We start from the raw sequence: 20,699 nt of genomic DNA on the forward strand, positions 1-20,699 counted from the left end.
GGCAAACTTATGTTTATATAGAATGACAATTTATCAATCTGAAGTCATTAAGTTGATTACATATTTGTTGTGCTCTGCACAAACTCAATGATGAATGAAATGAAACCACACCCCTGTCACCTTGAGTTTTAGAATATCTGACTCTATCTCTTGCAAAATCATGGAATAACAATTTTCTAGTATACTTGCATAGCATAGGAAATCCATACCTTCCTTAGTACCCATGGCCCTACTCAATCCACTGTATTGCCATTAGTTCAAATGTAGAAATCGACTCAGTACTGCGAATTTATTTATTCGTCAGTTTTGGTCAATCACTGTGCTTTTTAAGGAAGAGGGAAGTTATAAAATTGCCATTCTCAAAAGTTATCCAAATAAACAATAGGAAAAATAAAATATAACATATTGTTTGTTCTTCTATCTATCTCAGTGTATCACATTATATATTTAGTTTTTGTTAAATTCATCATTAATGATTCTTCCGTATTTATGAAGCACCCATATATCAGTCATATATAGATGTAATAGATGTACATTTGCTTTACCATAATGTGAGTATATCATTTCAAGTTATTTTTTCTGATTGCCCTGATTTTGTTTGTTATAACATCGTTTTTATAATTTATTATAAGACATTGACCAAACAACCCATGGAAGAGATTTGGAAGAAATGGGATTATTTCACTCATAGGAGATAATTGATGCTACCAAAAATCTGTATATGAATATAGATTTCACATAACGTAATACCTTAATTAGGGTTTTTATTGCTGTGAAGAGACAACATGACCACAGCAACTCTCCTAAACGATATTTAACTGGGGCTGACTTGCAGTTCAGAAGTTTAGTCCATTATCTTCATGGCAGAGAGCATGGCAGTATACAGGCAGATAGGGTGCTAACAAAGGAGCCAAGGGTTCTATATTCAGATCCTCAGGCAGCAGGAAGAGAAAGTTACACTGGGCTTGGCTTGAGAATTGGAAACATGAATGCCCACCCCCCCACACACACACAATAACTAACTTCTTCCAGCAAAGCCACACATCCTAATTTTCCCACTCCCAGTGGGTCTATATGGGCCAGTTTCATTCAAACTACCATATCCACTCCTTGGCCCCCATAGTCTTGTGCCACATCATAAAGCAAAACTGCATTCAGTCCAGCTTCAAAAGTCCCCATCCATAGTCTATCACAGTCTCTACACTGTTAAAAATATAAAGTTCAAAATCTCTTCAGAGACTCATGGCAATTTCTTAACTGTAACCCCTGTATAATCAAAATGAAAAAGCAGATTGCATACTTCCAATGGACAATGACACCGGATATAAATTAACATTCCAAAATGGAGGAAAGGGAACATAGTGAGGAAATACTTGACCAAAGCAAGACCAAAAAACCTCCAAGGTAAACTACAAATTCTGTATCTCCATGTCTGATGTCAACATGATCTTCAGATCTCTAATTCCTTTAGCTTTGTTGATTGCAACACATTTCTTCCTCTTGGGCTGGTTCCACTCCCTGTTAGCAGTTCTCCTTGGCAAGTATGCCACAGCTCTTGCATCTCCAACATTTTGGGATCTTAAAAGCAATCCAGGCTTCATCTTCACAGCTTCATTTAATGCTCTCTCTATGCTTCCATGTAGGGACACCACTGCCACAGGTCTGGCTTCAGTGGCTTTCCTTAATCTTGGAGGGAGATTCCATAACTCCTTTCTTCTATCTGTGACTGTAAAACCAGAACTACATGGCTGAAGCTGCCAAGTTCTGCTGCCTGCTGAGGCTTGAACATGGCCTCCTAGTTCAATTATATCTTTACCAGCTTCATATTTTCAATTGTTTCCTTCACTACCTAAGCTTAGCTGTTTTGAAACTTTCTCTTTAGACAGGCTGGCCTCAAACTCCGAGGTCTACCAGCCTCTGACCTCTGAATAGTGGGATTAAAGGTGTGTACCACTACATCTGGCTTTAAGATTTTCTTTAATTCCTTTTCACATGTTCGAAGCTTAGCTTGGTGAGGTCTTGCTCTGAAGTCCCCACTCCCTTGGTTTCACTTAGTGTTAGGCATTTCTTTACTCACTACACTTCCTGATGTAAACTTCCTACTGTACCTTTTGTATTTTTCCTTGCTCCGTTTGCTCCTTTTCATTCTAGATCTGCATGAGACTGGTGACTAATTGGCACAAGACACAGTCACTACTACGTTGTTTGGAAATAAATGTCAAATCTATTAATAGAAAACTTCAATTTTTCCTCAAGCAGATTGTTTACATGAGGGCAGAAAGAAGCCACATTCTTCACCAAAATATAAACCAGGACTATCTCTAGGCCACATACTAATATTTGTCATTGAGTCCTCTTGAGCATAACCCCACAAGTCAAATCACTCTCAGAACCACTATCCTCCATGATGCTACCAAGTGTGGCACATTAAGCCCCACTTAAAATGCCCAGTTGCTTTTTTAGTCCAAAATCCTAAAGATTCCAAATTCCTCCAGGAAAGATATCATGCTCAGGCCTATCACAGTAATATCACAGTCCCTGGTGTCAAATTCTGTTTTAGTTTTGGTTCTATTTCTGTGAAGAGATGTCATGACTATGATCACTCTTATAAAGGACAGTGTTTAATTAAGACTGGATTACAGGCCAGAAGTTTTGGCCATTCTCTTCATGACCAGACACATGGCAACATGCAGGTAGAAATGGTGCTGTAGATGTATTTGAGAGTTCTACAACCATTTCCTCAGACAGAAAGAAGAGAGAGTGACACTGGGCCTGGCTTGAGCATTTGAAATCTCAAAGCCCATCTTTGTGACTTACTTGCTCCAATAAGTCCACACCTACTCTAACAAGGTCACATCTCTTAATACTCTCATTCTCTATGATAGTATGGGGGACCATTTTCATTCAAACCACTAAACTTAATGAGAAAATATTGGTTTTATTAACTTTTGTCTATTTAAGTATAATACCTCGACAAGTTGACATTTTTAACAAGGTAAATTGAGTAAACACCAATACCATTCTTTTCAATATTTTAAACTATTCTTATTTTTTTCTATATTTTTGTTAGTAGTAATAATCATATGATTACTTAATTCGAATCATTTGAGAGTGACTGTTACAAATCTTAGGTTACAGACCCACTAGCTACCTCTCTCTTTCCTAGAAGTCAAGCCATGTTCCATGAATCTCTCTCTTAGGAGTTCATAAATGGCACAGGCTGTGCCCTTAAAGCTCCTATAATTACAAGTTCCGCAGTGTAACTGCAGGTCATTCCCTTTCCTCTGATTCCCAGATCCTGACTTCTAGCACATGTACTAGGTCACATAATATGGATTTCTCTGACTGTTTACCTTCTTTTGAAAAGAAAAAGCACCCCCTCAATTTTTTGGAACTGAAGGGAATTGAATTATCTTTACCTTTGTGACCCCCACCATGTTATCAATAATGAATATCTCTGCTAATGAAGAAGTTGGCCTACCACTTCTATTAAAGGTCATTTGAAGGACATTCATCCCAGTTCATTTTTATCAAAACCACATCTTCTTATTTGTTTATAACGGTTAGGTTTAATATTTTTTATTTATCAGAGACACAAGATCTGCTGATCAGACAAAGTTTGGTAGCTATAATTTCTCTTTTTTATTAGGTATTTTCTTCATTTACATTTCAAATGCTATCCCAAAAGTCCCCCATACCCTCCCCCACCATTCGCCTACCCACCCACTCCCACTTCTTGGCTCTGGTGTTCCCCTGTACTGAGGCATATAAAGTTTTCAAGACCAAGGGGCCTCTCTTCCCAATGATGGCCAACTAGGCCATCTTCTGCTACATATGCAGCTAGAGACACAAGCTCTGGGGTTACTGGTTAGTTCATATTGTTGTTCCACCTATAGGGTTGCAGACCCCTTCAGCTCCTTGGGTGCTTTCTCTAGCTCCTCCATTGGGGGCCCTGTGATACATCCAATAGCTGACTGAGAGCATCCACTTCTGTGTTTGCTAGGCCCCGGCATAGCCTCACAAGAGACAACTTTCAGCTGTCCTTTCAGGGTCCTTTCAGCAAAATCTTGCTATTTGCTATAATTCCTCTTACAGTTTGTTTGGAAAGAGTTGGCAGTGAGCAACATTTTGGATTGCCTATCTTTAAAGAGAATTAAGCAGAAGTTTCTGTTAATGGAAATTGGGAAAGACATAGGGATGAAAGCAGAGAGAAAATAACTTGTAGACTACCTACTCTATAAGATTCTAGATCACAATCCCCATATTTTGAAATATATATTCATAGTAAACATCAAATTTTAAACATTTCTTTTTCTCTCATATATTGCATCCCAACTGCAGTTTCCCCTTTCTACTCTTCTCCCTATCCACTGCCATCTTTCTTCTTTACCTGTGGAAATTTATGTATCCCCACTTAAGCTTTCATTGTCACTTAGCCTCTCTGTGTCTGTGGAGTATAACATGATTTTCTTTAATTACTGCTAATATTCACTTACAAGTGGGTACATACCATGGTAATCATCAATATTTGAGAATGTATTATTCCCCCATTTTTCAAAGTAGCTTTGTATGTAATAACTCCTTTATTCATCATCTTAATATTATACCTTTTATTTATTTATTCTGCTTTAAAAATAAAGAACCCAAAGTTAAGAAAAGTGAGGTGCTTAAAGCTTCAGAATTTGTCAGGGACATAATTGATTATTTTTCGTAAGTATACAAATATTCTAAATCCCTTACTATCACTCATGATTTCATCTTATATGCCCTTTAAAATATTTCTTTATGAACATCTATATTAAAACATGGAACTGTTTAATAAGCTACTTCCCCTTATGCCACGGACCAGCCTCAGTTGCCCCTCCCCCTTAATCTGTGGGAGAAATCAGGGTTCCAGTTACAGGTGTGCAGGAGTCGGCGAGAAAAGGGTGACAGACACAGACACAAGGGAGTGTGATATCTGAATGTATTGCCAAAATTGGCATCATGTATAGATATAGATATATAGATATAGATATAGATGATATAGATAATACATAATACAAAGAAGTAGGGTGTCACAGCAGGCAAGGTACATTGAAGTTATCTGTCACAAAACAGAGGAATGCCTTTGAAGAATTGGCAGGAAGCAGGCAATGTTTACAGTTGAGAATAAGAACAGCCCTACCTAGAGTCAGCTAATGACAGGGGCCTGGAGAGGATTTCATACCCTAGTCACAATGGATGCTATTCCTTTGAGCCTTGTGAAAGCTTGCACAAAGGGGTTCTGCTCTAGCAGACCTTTTCTTGAATAATGCAGTACTGTAGTTCCTCCTTAAATCACAACCCCCCTTTTTCCTAGGCCATGGTAAATTCTTGCATAAGGGAGTAACTTGGCTGCTCTTTTATGTCCATATGAATGTTCTGAAATCAAATACTTCATAAAAGTAAGCACGATACAAGTAGAACCTCCTTGAGTCCTTTGTAAACATTTGCACATATATTGAGCATTTCTAAAATGTTTTACCTACAACTTTATTCTACAAGTGAAACCATTTAACTTTTTAAAAATGTTTTATTGATTCTTTGAGAATTTCATATATGTATGTATACAATATGTTTTAATCTTAGTCATCCCACACTCTCCCCTCCAATTCCTCCCAGATGCTTCCCATACCGCCTCTCACTTTTGTGCCATTTCCTTTTTCTTTATTTTCATAATATATTGAATCTAAGTAGTGTTACCCATATGCATATGGGTGGAGTGACATCTATTGGAAAATGGAAAACTTAAAAGGGGTTATAACCCCAAAGCAAACAACCTTTTTCCTAGCAGCCATCAACTGTGAATGGGTAACTCCATTTTTGCCTACTGCTTAAAATTGAATTTCAGGCATTGGGTACTATTATGGGTATCATCATGTTTATTTAGGCATTCATGATTTCTCACTGGGATTCCATGAACTGCCACTGGGTATCCATCATCATTTGCTGGGCATCTGTTGAGTACAGCCATGTCTGTTGGGCATCTACAGTCTTCCACCAGGCATTGTGGTCTCTGCTGACTCTCTGTGATTTCACCATCATCACCATCCATGAGAATGTTTGATCTGTGAACCTTTCAAGGGAGACAAAAAATGAATGCCTACTCACCCCAGAAAGCACACCAAACAGACCAAAAAAATAATTCTATCAGTTAACCAGCAAGTTTATAGAGAACTCTTATCACTAGACTCTGTTAAAAGAATTGCTGCATTTTTGGATGGAAGATTGATGTAGACATTTCTAGGTCTTCATATATATCCTAAGACTTTATAATGAAGAAGTGACTTAGAGCCCAAATTATCATTATGAAAGTATATATATTTGGTGCCTTTTTGAATAACTGGGAGAACAAAAAAATTACTATTTCTTATAATATTATGCATTTCATACATTCTTTTATGTGACCATGACCTTTAAAGTAAGTTTAGTTAGTCACACAAGGACTTATTAAATGAAAAATTCAATAATTAATTTTATATTGTATTTAATGACTCAGAAGACATTTTATCTCTTTTGCAGTAAAAGAAATGTGCTTATCATAAATGAACTAGTTACCCATAATGATCACTTTTAGAGATTCTAAAATAAAAATATAACAATAACATAATTATCCTTTATTTTTTCATTCTTTTTAAAATACTTTTTATTACATATTTTCCTCAATTACATTTCCAATGCTATCCCAAAAGTCCCCCATATTATTGTAATTGATAGTAACTCCATTTTGAAATCTTCCTTCCATGCAGTCAATGAGAGAACTTACAGTTACACATCTATTCTCTTCATATTTATCAACATATACTCTCAGCATCGTGCTTCCCCTATGCTACCGTGTGTCCTCATACTACTCTTTAAAAGGGCTTTCATTTTTTCCTCTTTAGTAAGCAAAATGAGTCTACTCATTGTGTGCTGAAGTGCATTTTTGGCTTTGAATAAAACATCAAAAGTCTAAACCTTTCAGTTGCTGGTGGGACACCTACTTAAAAGTCTACCAAACTCAAAAGCCACAACAGCAATGATGATGACAACAACAAAATAAAATATTTCATCTCTAATTTTTGTATATCCGACATAAACACAGACAATATATTCACCTGGGTTCACATAATACTAAGTCTTCCAATGGTTTACCATAACCCAATGTCATAATTCGTTTTTCTATAAGTTTATTGATATCAGTAGATGTAAGGTTTGAATTGTTCCTTAAGAGGAGTTATTGTGTCCCCAGACCAGGAGCTAGAAACAGATGATTAGCAAACTTACATAACAGGGTTATTAGCAAACAAAGTGAGAAAATTTATCAAGAAGGAATGTACTACAAGGAAGGGCTGTGCAGGCCAGTGTAGAGTGGAAGACCTGAGAAAGCTCAATAGTCTCCACAGCGTTATGGCTTTCATCACATAAGGGCTGGGATATTTGTATAGTACATACTTTTGGAGTTATTTATATGGTATGGACTTTCTCACACATGTTCTTTTATATGTAGCTCTACATAGTGCTTCTTGCACCTTGTATTTCAGTAGCATCATAACTTCACTTATGGTTGTGTACTTTAATTTGGCAATTTCATGTTACCTTCAGACACTCTGGAATGCCTCTACAGTCCCACTAGGACTGCACATTCCACAGATATGTTTTTCTGTATTTTGGCCAGTTGTGAGGATTGCAGTAACCTCCAATTATACATAAAACATTTCTTAGGATTCCTCAGAATTTCACTAATATATAAGTATAAAGATAAGGATTTAGAAGGCAGTTTGACACTATCTATGTTTATTTAGCAAATTAATAGCCATAGGTTCTCTCCTAGGGTCCATGAGCTCCAAAGTCATGAGTTCTTGGCCATATTTAATATACCAGGCATGAGTCTCCTCCTTTAGTGTAGGCCTTATCCAATCTAAGAATCATTGGTTACTATTGAGATGTTCATTTAACTATTATACCAATGAGTAACTATTACTAAGTTGGTCATTATTGTAGCTTTTAGAGTCTGCATGTGGGTAATATTGTTGCTGACTATTTCTCTCATCTTCCATAATGGCTTCTGACACTATAATTGCTAATAAGGTATAAGGGAGAGTTCAGATAAATTCTAGCTTGATTTCTCCATGTTCTATGACCCATATATGGGGGTATATTCAGCACTATGATCTTATTATCAATATGACACTGGTCTATACTGTTCTTGTCGTCTCCATGACCCCCTCTGTACCAACAACTTGAAGGGATGTATCAGTATAAAATGCCTGACATTGGACATTTTGTTAGATAACTAGGGCTTCTTAAAGGGAACATGATTATCAATTGCTGTAAGGTAACTTTGATGATTTTTCCCCAGAATTATTCTAGAAATCTTGGAAAATAGTAGGTATCTGTGTGAATTTTCAACATCCTTATTGTTAGTTACATCTTTGATCTACCTACACACTAAGACTTCTCCCAAATATTCTCCATTTTTCTTTCATACTGCTGATTTCTACTGTCTACAGCCCTTAAGATTTTCCATCCTCAAGGCTTCCTTTTGGGTTCCTGGCATAGATAGATATTCAAAATTAATAAAGAAATCTAAACATCTGAAGCTAAGATCCACATATGAGGGAGAGAATGCACAACTTATCTTTCTGGATCTGAGTAACTCCATGCACTTAACTGAAAATTTCATTTTTATAGGTGAATAAAATTCCATTGCTTATGTGTATATTTTTATTATTCATTCTTCAATGAATAAAAAAACTAGACTGTTTCAACTTCCTTGCTCTTGTGAATAGAGCAGCAGTGGGCATTGAGATGCCATGGACTCATCAGTAGGATACAGCGTCACTTAGATATATGTCCAGAAGTGGAAGAATTGAATCTTGGTAGATCAATTTCCAGATTTCTGATGAACATCCATACTAGAAAACAGCAATTCTACTAGTTTTCAGTCTCACCAAAAATGGATAAGTATTCCACTTTCTTCATATCAATGCCAGAACTTCTCATCATTTTTCTTTTAAAAATTAACTGTTCTTACTGGGTTAAGATGAAATCTCAAAGTGCTTTTCATTTGTCTAATTATTAAGGATGTTTTACACTTTTAAAAGTATTTCTTACCGATCTTGGTCCGGGACCCGCCGAACTTAGGAAATTAGTCTGAACAGGTGAGAGGGTGCGCCAGAGAACCTGACAGCTTCTGGAACAGGCGGAAGCACAGAGGCGCTGAGGCAGCACCCTGTGTGGGCCGGGGACAGCCGGCCACCTTCCGGACCGGAGGACAGGTGCCCACCCGGCTGGGGAGGCGGCCTAAGCCACAGCAGCAGCGGTCGCCATCTTGGTCCCGGGACTCCAAGGAACTTAGGAATTTAGTCTGCTTAGGTGAGAGTCTGTACCACCTGGGAACTGCCAAAGCAACACAGTGTCTGAGAAAGGTCCTGTTTTGGGCCTTCTTCTTCGGCCAGGAGGAGGTCCAAATACAAGATATCTGCGCACCTTCCCTGTAAGAGAGCTTGCCAGCAGAGAGTGCTCTGAGCACTGAAACTCAGAGGAGAGAATCTGTCTCCCAGGTCTGCTGATAGACGGTAACAGAATCACCAGAAGAACAATCTCTAAACAGAGTCAACTATAACTACTAACTCCAGAGATTACCAGATGGCGAAAGGTAAACGGAGGAATCTTACTAACAGGAACCAAGACCACTCACCATCACCAGAACCCAGCACACCCACTTCGCCCAGTCCAGGGAACCCCAACACACCTGAGAACCTAGACCTAGATTTAAAAGCATATCTCATGATGATAGTAGAGGACATCAAGAAGGACTTTAATAAATCACTTAAAGAAATACAGGAGAACACTGCTAAAGAGTTACAAGTCCTTAAAGAAAAACAGGAAAACACAATCAAACAGGTAGAAGTCCTTACAGAAAAAGAGGAAAAAACATACAAACAGGTGATGGAAATGAACAAAACCATACTAGACCTAAAAAGGGAAGTAGACACAATAAAGAAAACTCAAAGCGAGGCAACACTAGAGATAGAAACCCTAGGAAAGAAATCTGGAACCATAGATTTGAGCATCAGCAACAGAATACAAGAGATGGAAGAGAGAATCTCAGGTGCAGAAGATTCCATAGAGAACATCGGCACAACAATCAAAGAAAATGGAAAATGCAAAAAGATCCTAACTCAAAATATCCAGGAAATCCAGGACACAATAAGAAGACCAAACGTACGGATAATAGGAGTGGATGAGAATGAAGATTTTCAACTCAAAGGTCCAGCAAACATCTTCAACAAAATTATTGAAGAAAACTTCCCAAATCTAAAGAATGAGATGCATATGAACATACAAGAAGCCTACAGAACTCCAAATAGACTGGACCAGAAAAGAAATTCCTCCCGACACATAATAATCAGAACATCAAATGCACTAAATAAAGATAGAATACTAAAAGCAGTAAGGGAAAAAGGTCAAGTAACATATAAAGGCAAGCCTATCAGAATTACACCAGATTTTTCACCAGAGACTATGAAAGCCAGAAGAGCCTGGACAGATGTTATACAGACACTAAGAGAACACAAACTGCAGCCCAGGCTACTATACCCAGCCAAACTCTCAATTATCATAGAGGGAGAAACCAAAGTATTCCACGACAAAACCAAATTCACGCATTATCTCTCCACGAATCCAGCCCTTCAAAGGATAATAACAGAAAAAAACCAATACAAGAACGGGAACAACGCCCTAGAAAAAACAAGAAGGTAATCCCTCAACAAACCTAAAAGAAGACAGCCACAAGAACAGAATGCCACCTTTAACAACAAAAATAACAGGAAGCAACAATTACTTTTCCTTAATATCTCTTAACATCAATGGTCTCAACTCGCCAATAAAAAGACATAGACTAACAAACTGGCTACACAAACAAGACCAACATTTTGCTGCTTACAGGAAACTCATTTCAGAGAAAAAGATAGACACTACCTCAGAATGAAAGGCTGGAAAACAATTTTCCAAGTATGAAGAAACAAGCAGGAGTAGCCATCCTAATATCTGATAAGATTGACTTCCAACCCAAAGTCATCAAAAAAGACAAGGAGGGACACTTCATTCTCATCAAAGGTAAAATCCTCCAAGAGGAACTCTCAATTCTGAATATCTATGCTCCAAATACAAGAGCAGCCACATTCACTAAAGAAACTTTAGTAAAGCTCAAAGCACACATTGCACCTCACACAATAATAGTGGGAGACTTCAACACACCACTTTCACCAATGGACAGATCATGGAAACAGAAACTAAACAGGGACACACTGAAACTAACAGAAGTGATGAAACAAATGGATCTGACAGATATCTACAGAACATTTTATCCTAAAACAAAAGGATATACCTTCTTCTCAGCACCTCATGGTACCTTCTCCAAAATTGACCACATAATAGGTCACAAATCAGGCCTCAACAGATTCAAAAATATTGAAATTGTCCCATGTATCCTATCAGATCACCATGCACTAAGGCTGATCTTCAATAACAAAATAAATAACAGAAAGCCAACATTCACATGGAAACTGAACAACACTCTTCTCAATGATACCTTGGTCAAGGAAGGAATAAAGAAAGAAATTAAAGACTTTTTAGAGTTTAATGAAAATGAAGCCACAACGTACCCAAACCTTTGGGACACAATGAAAGCATTTCTAAGAGGGAAACTCATAGCTATGAGTGCCTTCAAGAAAAAACGGGAGAGAGCACATACTAGCAGCCTGACAACACATCTAAAAGCTCTAGAAAAAAAGGAAGCAAATTCACCCAAGAGGAGTAGACGGCAGGAAATAATCAAACTCAGGGGTGAAATCAACCAAGTGGAAACAAGAAGAACTATTCAAAGAATTAACCAAACGAGGAGTTGGTTCTTTGAGAAAATCAACAAGATAGATAAACCCTTAGCTAGACTCACTAAAGGGCACAGGGACAAAATCCTAATTAACAAAATCAGAAATGAAAAGGGAGACATAACAACAGATCCTGAAGAAATCCAAAACACCATCAGATCCTTCTACAAAAGGCTATACTCAACAAAACTGGAAAACCTGGACGAAATGGACAAATTTCTGGACAGATACCAGGTACCAAAGTTGAATCAGGATCAAGTTGACCTTCTAAACAGTCCCATATCCCCTAAAGAAATAGAAGCAGTTATTAATAGTCTCCCAGCCAAAAAAAGCCCAGGACCAGACGGGTTTAGTGCAGAGTTCTATCAGACCTTCAAAGAAGATCTAACTCCAGTTCTGCACAAACTTTTTCACAAGATAGAAGTAGAAGGTATTCTACCCAACTCATTTTATGAAGCCACTATTACTCTGATACCTAAACCACAGAAAGATCCAACAAAGATAGAGAACTTCAGACCAATTTCTCTTATGAACATCGATGCAAAAATTCTTAATAAAATTCTCGCTAACCGAATCCAAGAACACATTAAAGCAATCATCCATCCTGACCAAGTAGGTTTTATTCCAGGGATGCAGGGATGGTTTAATATACGAAAATCCATCAATGTAATCCATTATATAAACAAACTCAAAGACAAAAACCACATGATCATCTCGTTAGATGCAGAAAAAGCATTTGACAAGATCCAACACCCATTCATGATAAAAGTTCTGGAAAGATCAGGAATTCAAGGCCAATACCTAAACATGATAAAAGCAATCTACAGCAAACCAGTAGCCAACATCAAAGTAAATGGAGAGAAGCTGGAAGCAATCCCACTAAAATCAGGGACTAGACAAGGCTGCCCACTTTCTCCCTACCTTTTCAACATAGTACTTGAAGTATTAGCCAGAGCAATTCGACAACAAAAGGAGATCAAGGGGATACAAATTGGAAAAGAGGAAGTCAAAATATCACTTTTTGCAGATGATATGATAGTATATATAAGTGACCCTAAAAATTCCAACAGAGAACTCCTAAACCTGATAAACAGCTTCGGTGAAGTAGCTGGATATAAAATTAACTCAAACAAGTCAATGGCCTTTCTCTACACAAAGAATAAACAGGCTGAGAAAGAAATTAGGGAAACAACACCCTTCTCAATAGCCACAAATAATATAAAATATCTCGGCGTGACTCTAACGAAGGAAGTGAAAGATCTGTATGATAAAAACTTCAAGTCCCTGAAGAAAGAAATTAAAGAAGATCTCAGAAGATGGAAAGATCTCCCATGCTCATGGATTGGCAGGACCAACATTGTAAAAATGGCTATCTTGCCAAAAGCAATCTACAGATTCAATGCAATCCCCATTAAAATTCCAACTCAATTCTTCAACGAATTAGAAGGAGCAATTTGCAAATTCATCTGGAATAACAAAAAACCGAGGATAGCAAAAACTCTTCTCAAGGATAAAAGAACCTCTGGTGGAATCACCATGCCTGACCTAAAGCTTTACTACAGAGCAATTGTGATAAAAACTGCATGGTACTGGTATAGAGACAGACAAGTGGACCAATGGAATAGAATTGAAGACCCAGAAATGAACCCACACACCTATGGTCACTTGATCTTCGACAAGGGAGCCAAAACCATCCAGTGGAAGAAAGACAGCATTTTCAACAATTGGTGCTGGCACAACTGGTTGTTATCATGTAGAAGAATGCGAATCGATCCATACTTATCTCCTTGTACTAAGGTCAAATCTAAGTGGATCAAGGAACTTCACATAAAACCAGAGACACTGAAACTTATAGAGGAGAAAGTGGGGAAAAGCCTTGAAGATATGGGCACAGGGGAAAAATTCCTGAACAGAACAGCAATGGCTTGTGCTGTAAGATCGAGAATTGACAAATGGGACCTAATGAAACTCCAAAGTTTCTGCAAGGCAAAAGACACTGTCTATAAGACAAAAAGACCACCAACAGACTGGGAAAGGATCTTTACCTATCCTAAATCAGATAGGGGACTAATATCCAACATATATAAAGAACTCAAGAAGGTGGACCTCAGAAAATCAAATAACCCCCTTAAAAAATGGGGCTCAGAACTGAACAAAGAATTCTCACCTGAGGAATACCGAATGGCAGAGAAGCACCTGAAAAAATGTTCAACATCCTTAATCATCAGGGAAATGCAAATCAAAACAACCCTGAGATTCCACCTCACACCAGTGAGAATGGCTAAGATCAAAAATTCAGGTGACAGCAGATGCTGGCGAGGATGTGGAGAAAGAGGAACACTCCTCCATTGTTGGTGGGATTGCAGGCTTGTACAACCACTCTGGAAATCAGTCTGGCGGTTCCTCAGAAAATTGGACATAGTACTACCGGAGGATCCAGCAATACCTCTCCTGGGCATATATCCAGAAGAAGCCCCAACTGGTAAGAAGGACACATGCTCCACTATGTTCATAGCAGCCTTATTTATAATAGCCAGAAACTGGAAAGAACCCAGATGCCCCTCAACAGAGGAATGGATACAGAAAATGTGGTACATCTACACAATGGAGTACTACTCAGCTATTAAAAAGAATGAATTTATGAAATTCCTAGCCAAATGGATGGACCTGGAGAGCATCATCCTGAGTGAGGTAACACAATCACAAAGGAACTCACACAATATGTACTCACTGATAAGTGGATACTAGCCCAAAACCTAGGATACCCACGATATAAGATACAATTTCCTAAACACATGAAACTCAAGAAAAATGAAGACTGAAGTGTGGACACTAGGCCCCTCCTTAGAAGTGGGAACAAAACACCCATGGAAGGAGTTACAGAAACAAAGTATGGAGCTGAGATGAAAGGATGGACCATGTAGAGACTGCCATATCCAGGGATCCACCCCATAATCAGCTTCCAAATGCTGACACCATTGCATACACTAGCAAGATTTTACTGAAAGGACCCAGATGTAACTGTCTCTTGTGAGACTATGCCGGGGCCTAGCAAACACAGAAGTGGATGCTCACAGTCAGCTAATGGATGGATCACAGGGCTCCCAATGGAGGAGCTAGAGAAAGTACCCAAGGAGCTAAAGGGATCTTCAACCCTATAGGTGGAACAACATTATGAACTAACCAGTACCCCTGAGCTCTTGACTCTAGCTGCATATGTATCAAAAGATGGCCTAGTCGGCCATCACTGGAAAGAGAGGCCCATTGGACATGCAGACTTTGTGTGCCCCGGTACAGGGGAACGCCAGGGCCAAAGGGGGGGAGTGGGTGGGTAGGGGAGTGGGGGTGGGTGGGTAAGGGGGACTTTTGGTATAGCATTGGAAATGTAAATGAGCTAAATACCTAATAAAAAATGGAAAAAAAAAAGTATTTCTTACCTATCTGTATTTCTTCCTTTTAAAGTTTTCTCTTCAAGATCATGCCATTTTAATTACTATTGCTCTGTAGTGTAACTTGAGATCAGATATGGTCATCTCCCCAGTGTCATTTATTTTTGCTCAGGACAGTTTGACTTTTCAAGGTCTTTGGTACTTCCATATGAGTTTAAGTTTCTTTTTCCCCCTGTTTCTGTAAAGAATGTCCTCATTGTTTTCATTGGGATTGAGTGGGTTCTGCAAATATCTTTGGGTTGTATATTAATTTTTAAAGTACTAACTCTACCTTTCCATGAGCATAGGAAGATCTTCCTACTTCTACTATCATCCCTGGTCTTTAGATCAGTTTATTTTCTGTTGCAATAATAAATCACCATGGCTGAAGAACTTAAAGAAAAGAGAATTGGCTTATCATTCAAGAGGGTTGAACAGACATTCTGATGGGGCAGAGGCATAGCAGCAAGCAACAAACATGGTAGTAGGTCCAGGAAGTGGAGAGATCATATCCTTAACCACAAACATAGAACAAAGAGAGTGAGTTGGTAGGCCCCAGCATAGTCTCACAAGAGACAGCTACATCTGGGTCCTTTCGATAAAATCTTGCTAGTGTATGCAATGGTGTCAGCATTTGGATGCTGATTATGGGGTGGATCCCTGGATATAGAAGTCTCTTCATGGGCCATCCTTTCATCTCAGCTCCAAACTAATAAAAAATGGAAAAAAAAAGAGTGAGTTGGAAATATGCCAAGTCTAAGTACTCTCAAAAGCTTCCCCAGGTGATGGATTTCCTACACAAAAGCTATACTTTCTAAACTTCCCCAAACAGCACCCACCAAACGAAGGACAAACTTTCAAATGTCTAAGCCTATATGGGATATTTTTAACCTAAACCATCACTATTTCTTTCTTTAGATTAATATTTTATTGTAGGTCTTTTATATTTTTGATTAGATTTATTTCACGTTTTTAAAAGTCTATTAAGTATAGAGTTCTTTTTATTTCCTTTTCAGCATGCTTGCTATTTTCATAAAGAAACATGATATTTTTATATGTTAATTTTGTATCTTGCCAATTTGTTGAAAATGTTGATCAAGCCTAGGAATTTTGGGGTAGAGTCTTCTGGCTTCTATATCTGCAAAAAGAGAAAATGACTACTTCTTATTTATATTCTCCTTTATTTCTGTGTCATATCTTGTTTCTGTAGCTAGGCCTTTGAGAACTATATTGGGGTAAATTAAAAACCATACCTTATTCCTGGTTTAATGGGAGTGCTTCAAATTTTTCTCCGTTTGGGATAATTTTAGCAATAGGCTTTCCATATACAGCCTCTATTTTGTACCAGATGGGATTCCAGGGCTGAAATTGGAAGTAGACACAACCCCATATTCCAAAGCAGGAGTTATCTCCATTTACAAGTAAAACTTTATTATTTCCAATAATCACAATAGGGATACAAACTATTCTTTGCCCAAAATAAAACAAACTCAATGGTATCATCAGAGATTCTTTTGTCTCATAATAATATTCTGTCAAGCTCTTTTTTTTTTTACCTTATTGGCCTTTTATATGTATATCATGGCTTCTTCTGTTGTTATTTTTGATGGTGGTGTTTCCTGTGTGCTTAAGTGTGTGTGTCTCTGCATATAGCATTTACCACATAACATCTAGATGCTTGTGCATTTTTGTGGTTCTTTTGTTTCTGTTTAATTTGTTTGGTTTCTATTTTAATATATTTGATTTTATTATTATTCTTTAGAGGACTGATTGTTTTGTAAAGATACTTAAAAGTGGTATGGATTTGGATAGGTGAGTGGCAGGGAGGATTTTAAAAGAATTGGGGTAGAAGAAATAGTAATAAATAAATTGTATGAATTTTTTTTTTGGTTCTTTGAGACAGGGTTGCTCTGTGTAGCCCTGGCTATACTGGAACTCACTTTGTAGACCAGGCTGGCCTCAAACTCACAAATCCTCCTACCTCTGCCTCCCAAGTGCTAGGATTAAAGGCGGGTGCCACCATGTCCGGCCTGAAAAATATTTTTTAATATTTTTTATTAGATATTTTCTTTATATACATTTCAAATGCTATCCCAAAAGCTCCCTATACCTCCCCTCCTGCCCTGCTCCCCTACCCACCCACTCCCACTTCTTTGCCCTGGCATTCCCTGTACTGGGGCATATAAAGTTTGCAATACCAAGGGGTCTCTCTTCCCAGTGATGGACAACTAGGCCATCTTCTGCTACATATGCAGCTAGAGATACGAGCTCTGGGGGGTACTGGTTGGTTCATATTGTTGTTCCACCTACAGGGTTGCAGACCCCTTCAGCTCCTTGGGTGCTTTCTCTAGCTTCTCCATTGGGGGCCATGTGTTCCATCTTATAGATGACTGTGAGCATCCACTTTTGTATAAACAGAAGAGTTAATAAGTATATTTTCTCTTCAGACCTTGAGTAGAAGATACATTTAACAATATTAAGCACTTATTACTATTATTATTATCATTATCATCATCATCAATATTATTATTATTATCATTATTTTGGTTTTTCAAGACAGGGTTTATCTGTATAGCCCTGGAAGTGCTGGAACTCACTCTGTAGACCAGGCTGGCCTTGAACTCAGAAATCTGCCTGCCACTGCCTCCCAAGTGCTGGAATTAAAGGCATGTGCCACCACTACCTGACTAGCACTTATTGATTTTTCTATGTTGTTTATATCCATCTCATGTACTCTAAATATAATATCCCCTTCAGATAGCAATAGTATGCCTATTGCTATCTGACGATCATAAAGCACTTATAGGTTTTCTGTTTTAGTAAGGAATACGTGAGAATTTGAATACACACTATTTAAATGATATAAATTTCGAGTATTTGATTTCAAACATAAAATATATTTTTTAAAAAAGTAGATAGGTAGTAGGAAATAAATTGTCTACATTATTCTCTTCTTTCCAGTGCAAAACCTAAATTTTCAGTTTCTCACAATCCTGTAATCTGTGAATACATGAATTTCACCAGTGGGTGGCACATATCAACCACATTAAGAAATTTTGTCTTCTGTGCAATTAGAATAAGATCTGAAAGATGAGGAAATACTTTTACTGAACTTTGTAGTATAGTAATTTGTTATGGATAAACTTGATTAATAAGAGTTATGTACATTACAAATGTTAAAGTATGACTATGCAACTCTTTAAATTCTTGCTGTTTCCTAGTCTTTTTGTTCTAATTGTGTTAGGTTCTCTTAGTTCACCATGTAAGAGTCCCAGGACTTGAGAAATCTAAAGAATGAAAGTGAAAGTATCTAGTGACCTTGAGATCTCTATATAATTTTTGTACTTTTAGCATTACAACGATACAAGATTATATCTAGAAGCAAAACAATTGTGAAATGAAAATATAGGGCAATTTTACCAAGATAAACCAAAATCAATTCCTGGAAGTACTTTGCAGTCTTAAATATGCTGTCACTATAGATTTTTCTTTGTTTGAACAGAATAAGATAAGAATACTATAATTTCAGTAGAGTAGGAAAATTAAGTGGCAACATTACCAAACATATAATTAAAAAGTATTAAGTATGCAGTGCTATAGCAAAGCACTTAACTATCAGTGTGTATTAGTCTTCCAGGAGTTTCTGTTTAAACCATTTTGTAATCAGAAGCTCTAACAATCTGTAATTGGTCATCTATTTCAGGATGCCAGTAAGCAGATGCATGTTGGTGAGACAGAAGACTTAATTGCTGTGTGGGGAAGAGAAATAAATACAGTCCAGTGAACTCAAATTCAGTTACTGATATGAGATTTTAGGCTGAAGATTAGAAAGAAACATGGCAATGAGCTATCCTGATCGAGATGTGTTTATCCTCCACATCATCATCATTTCAGTTCTGGTCCTACAAGGTTTGCCAAAGTATTCCTTTAGCTGTCTCTTGTGAGACTATGCCAGGGCCTAGCAAACACAGAAGTGGATCCTCACAGTCAGCTAGTGGATGGATCACAGGGCCCCTAAAGGAGGAGCTAGAGAAAGTACCCAAGGAGCTGAAGGGATCTACAATCCTATAGGTGGAACAACAATATGAACTAACCAGTACCCCACGGAGCTTTTGTCTCTAGCTGCATATGTATCAGAAAATGGCCTAGCCGGCCATCAGTGGAAAGAGAGGCCCATTGGTCGTGCAAACTTTATCTGCCTCAGTACAGGGGAACGCAAGGGCTAAGAAGTGGGAGTGGGTGGGTTGGGGAGTGGGTGGGGGAGAGTGTGGGGGACTTTGGGGATAGTATTGGAAATGTAAATGAAAGAAATTAAAAAAAAAAGAAGATTGTATGTGGTACAAAGAACTTAATGTTATCATTATTTGAGGAGACTAATATGGGTGCTTTAAGATGGTAACTTTAGGCTTATGGTATAGCCTTGCCTCACAGTTAATTGCTTTCTTCTGGATGGTCTGTCCTTGGAGACTTTGCTGCTCCTGGAATCTGAGATGGCTGCTAGCTTACTACATCCCTCTTACTTCACCCGTGAAGTTCTCCACTCCCAACCCAATCACACATTCTACGTTTATCCTGCTTTGGTTTCTTTTTTTTTTTTCCCTTATTTTTTTAATTAGGTATTTTCTTCATTTACATTTCCAATGATACCCCAAAAGTCCCTCAAACCCTCTCCCCCAATTCCCCCACTCCCACTTCTTGGCTCTGGCGTTCCCCTGTACTGAGGCATATAAAGTTTGCAAGACCAATGGGCCTCTCTTTCCACTGATGGCCAACTAGGTCATTTTCTGATATATATGCAGCTAGAGACACGAGCTCTGGGTTAGTTCATATTCTTGTTCCACCTATAGGGTTGCAGACCCCTTTAGCTCCTTGGGTACTTTCTCTAGCTCCTCCTTTAGGGGCCCTGTGATCCATCCACTAGCTGACTGTAAGCATCCACTTCTGTGTTTGCTAGGCCCCGGCATAGCCTCACAAGAGACAGCTATATCAGGGTCCTTTCAGCAAAATTTTGCTAGTGTGTGCAATGGTGTCAGCATTTGGAGACTGATTATGGGATGGATCCCTGGGTATGGCAGTCTCTAGATGGTCCATCCTTTCGTCTCAGTCCAATCTTTGTCTCTGTAACTCCTTCCATAGGTGTTTTGTTCCCAATTCTAAGAAGGGGCAATGTGTCCACACTTTGGTCTTCTTTCTTCTTGAGTTTCATGTGTTTTGCAAATTGTATCTTGTATCTTGGGTATTCTAAGTTTCTGGGCTAATATTCACTTATCAGTGAGTACATATCATGTGAATTCTTTTGTGATTGGGTTACCTCAATCAGGATGACACCCTCCAGGTCCATCCATTTGCCTAGAAATTTCATAAATTCATTCTT

At 38.1% G+C, this 20,699-nt stretch overlaps 1 protein-coding gene and 1 non-coding gene across 3 annotated transcripts in view; both read left to right on the forward strand.

Annotated features, from left to right (window-relative positions):
* Htr2c (5-hydroxytryptamine (serotonin) receptor 2C) overlaps positions 1–20,699 on the forward strand; it is a 234,814-nt gene that overhangs the window by 138,532 nt on the left and 75,583 nt on the right. The window lies entirely within an intron of this gene.
* Gm24627 (predicted gene, 24627) lies at positions 5,970–6,052 on the forward strand. Its single transcript, NR_162774.1, has one exon. It is a non-coding gene; the product is annotated as a predicted gene, 24627 (primary transcript).

Source organism: Mus musculus, chromosome X (genome assembly GCF_000001635.26).
Source record: "Mus musculus strain C57BL/6J chromosome X, GRCm38.p6 C57BL/6J".
In the NCBI taxonomy this organism is placed as follows: domain Eukaryota; kingdom Metazoa; phylum Chordata; class Mammalia; order Rodentia; family Muridae; genus Mus; species Mus musculus.